This window comes from Petaurus breviceps, unplaced genomic scaffold (genome assembly GCF_028583685.1).
Source record: "Petaurus breviceps papuanus isolate PSGF00001 unplaced genomic scaffold, PetGlider_PUasm1.0 90896, whole genome shotgun sequence".
In the NCBI taxonomy this organism is placed as follows: Eukaryota; Metazoa; Chordata; class Mammalia; order Diprotodontia; family Petauridae; genus Petaurus; species Petaurus breviceps.
The window spans coordinates 11,879-15,232 of NW_027187373.1; positions in this window are offsets into that span (position 1 = coordinate 11,879).

A 3,354-nucleotide genomic window follows, 5' to 3' on the forward strand; every position below is an offset into this window, starting at 1 on the left:
ATATTTTCTTTTCTCTAGGTTTTCAGGTTCTCACTGTCTCCTGGTTTTCCTCCTATATATCTGACTCCTCCTCCTCAGTCTCTTTTGCTGAGTCTTCATTCAGGTCATGACCCCTAACAATTGATGTTGTCCAAGGTTTTATCCTAAGTCTTCTTCTCATTTTCTTCTATGAGATCTCCCTTTGTGATCTCATCAGCTCCCATGGGGTCAATGATCTTCTCTATGTCAATGGTTCTCAGATCTATAGATCCATCCCTAACCTCTCTGCTGAGCTACAGACACATGTTACTAATGACGTTTTAGACATCCAGAGCTAGATGTCCTGTAGACATTTTTCTTCTTCAACCTCTTCTCTAGTTCTCAAATTTCACTATTTATATCTAGAATTTCACCATCCCCCCCATCCCCAAGGCTAATAGGAATTATCTTGAATTTTTCACAATCCCCCCTTCATTCCCATCTATTGTCAAAGCACGTGACCTTACACTGCCTCCCCTCTGGTGCAAGTCCTCATCACCTCATGCCTGGACTATTGCAATGCCTGCTGGTGGGTCTTCCCTCTTCAGATTTCTTCCCACTCCAATCTATCCTCCATTCAGCTACCAAAGTGATTTTCTCAAAGTACAGGTCTGACCATGTCACCCCCCTACTCTGTAGTGGCTCCCTATCACCTCCAGGATCAAATCCCAAATCTTTTGTGTAGGGTTCAAAGTGATTAATAACCTGGTCTGTTCCTACCTTTCCAGTGTTCTTATATCTTACTCCCCAACACATATTCTATAATATAGCCACACTGGTGTATTTGCTGTTCCTTATTGGTGACATAGGATCTCTTGAACCTAGGGCACTACTTTGACTGTCTCTCATGATCACAATACCTTCCTGATTCATCTCACCCCCCCTCCCAATCCCTTTTTACCCACACCCCACCAGCTTCCCTCTGAAGCTATCTTCCCACACATCTACTGCCCATATATATCTTCTATGTACATAAATTTTTCCATTTTGCCTAACCATTGGACTAGGAACTCCTGGAGAGCAAGGACTGTGTTTTACCTTTCTTTGTGTCTCCAGTGGACACTTAAAAAGTGCTAGTTGACTAATTGATTATTTAAATCTCTGGTCCTCAGTTAAAAGGTGATGTTCAGAGGTGGAACCAAGATGGTAGACAGCAACCCAGCTGAACTTTTCCAACATCCCCCTCCAAATAACTTTAAAATAACACCTCAAATCAAAATTTGGAGTTGCAGAACCACAAAGAGGTCGAGTTATACATTTTCCAGCCTCAGATGACTTCAGAAGTGAGCAAGATAGGCCTTTGACACCACGGTGAAAGGTAGCCCGAAGCCCAAGCGGATGCAATGACTATGGCAGGTTTTGGAGGGGCCATAACAGTGGTGGTGGCAGCAGCAGTGGTAGCAGCAGCTTTGGGAGCTCTCAGCCCAGAGATGGCAGGGTGAATTTCTGGGTGGCATTTACAGGGCTGAGAGGAGCACTGGTGTTTTGTCACAAGTGAGTGGGTGCCCGGATCACAGTTCTAGGGCCAAGAAAAATGCTAGTGTTTGTGGCTTTAGGGGAGCAGGAGCCTTTCCTGGGTACAGATCAGAATACAGACAAGGAGAGCAGTGACCATACATCTCCCAGGATCATTCCCCTTGGAAGCACCTAAAACTTGCAGACCTCCGGAACTAGATCTGAAAACAGCAGCATGGAAAATTCTGAATTTTTTACAGTGCTTCCCAGGGGAGTACAACTCAACTTTGACAAACAGTTCAAAGTCAAGAAATAGGCTGTAAAAAAGTAAACAACAATAAAAACAAAAGAACTTAACAATAAAAAACTATTATGGTGACAGAGAAGACCAAGACACAAACTCAGAAGAAGATAATGATGTAAAAACAGCTACAAACAAAGCCTTAAAGATAAATGCCTATTGAACCCAAACCCAACAATAATTCTTAGAACAGTTAAAGAAAGAGATTTGACTGGTAGAGGAGAAATTGGGAAAATAAATTAGAGTGATGCAAGAAAATTACGAGAAGAGAATTAACAGTTTGGGAAAGAGTCCAAAAAATACTAAAGAAAATATTACTTTAAAAACAATTGGCCTAATGGTGAAAGAGGCACAAGCATTCACTGAAGAAAAGAACTCCTTTAAAAGTAGAAGTGATCAAATGGGAAAAAAGTTAAAATTGCTAAAGAAAATAATTCCTTAAAAATTGGAATTGGACAAGTGGGAACTAGTATTCTATAAGACATCAAGAAACAATGAGTCGAAAGAGTGAAAAAAGAAGAAGATGTGAAATTCTCATTGGAAAAACTATTGACCTGGAAAATAGATTGAGGAGAAATAATTTAAGAATTGTTGAACTACCTGAAAGTCATAATTAAAACAAGAACTTAGGTATCACATTTAAAGAATTTATAAAGGAAACCGACCCAATATCTTATATCCAGTAAAATAGAAACAAAAATAATTCACTGATAACCCCCTCAAAGATATCTCAAAATGAAAACTTTCAGGAATATTATTGCCAAATCCCAGAGCTCCCAGGTCAAGGAGAAAATGTTGCAAACAGTCAGAAAGAAGCAGTTGAAATATTGTGGAGCCACAGTCAGGATCACACAAGATTTAGCAGCTTACACAGCAAAGGAATGGGGGATTGCTTGGAATGTGATATTCTGGAAGGCAAAGGAGCTAGGATTACAACTAAAAATAAACAACCCAACAAAACCGAGTATAATCCTTCAAGGGAAAACTAGATACTTAAATGAAACTGAGGACTTTCAAGCATTCCTGATGAAAATACCTGAACTGAATAGAAAATTAGACATCCAAACAGAAGCCTCTAGGGAAACACAAATAGGTGAACATGAAATAAAGGACTCAATAAAGTTAAACTTTATGTATGGGAAGATTACACATGTAATTTCTAAGAACTTTATCATTATAGGGCAGTTAGAAGGAGTTTACAAAGCTAGCCTTTATGAGTGTGAGCTGATTATGTTGGGAAAGAAAAGAAGGGGCGAGAAAGAGGGATGCACTAGGAGAACGGGGAAGGGAGAGGTAGAATGGAGAAAATATTCTCGCATAAAAGAGCCTTGCAAGAAAGACCTTTTATAATGAAGGGAAAAATGAGGATGAGTAGGCAATGCTTGTTCCTTGCTCTCATCAGACTTGGTTTAAAGAGGGAAGTCTATAGAAACACACACACACACACACACACACACACTTACACACTCTCAGATGGGTACAGAAATCTATCTTGCCCAATAGGGAAATAAGAGGGAAAGGGAAGAGATACAAGAGGAGAGAGGAAGACAAAAAAAGGGAGGGTGGATTAAGGGAGGCAG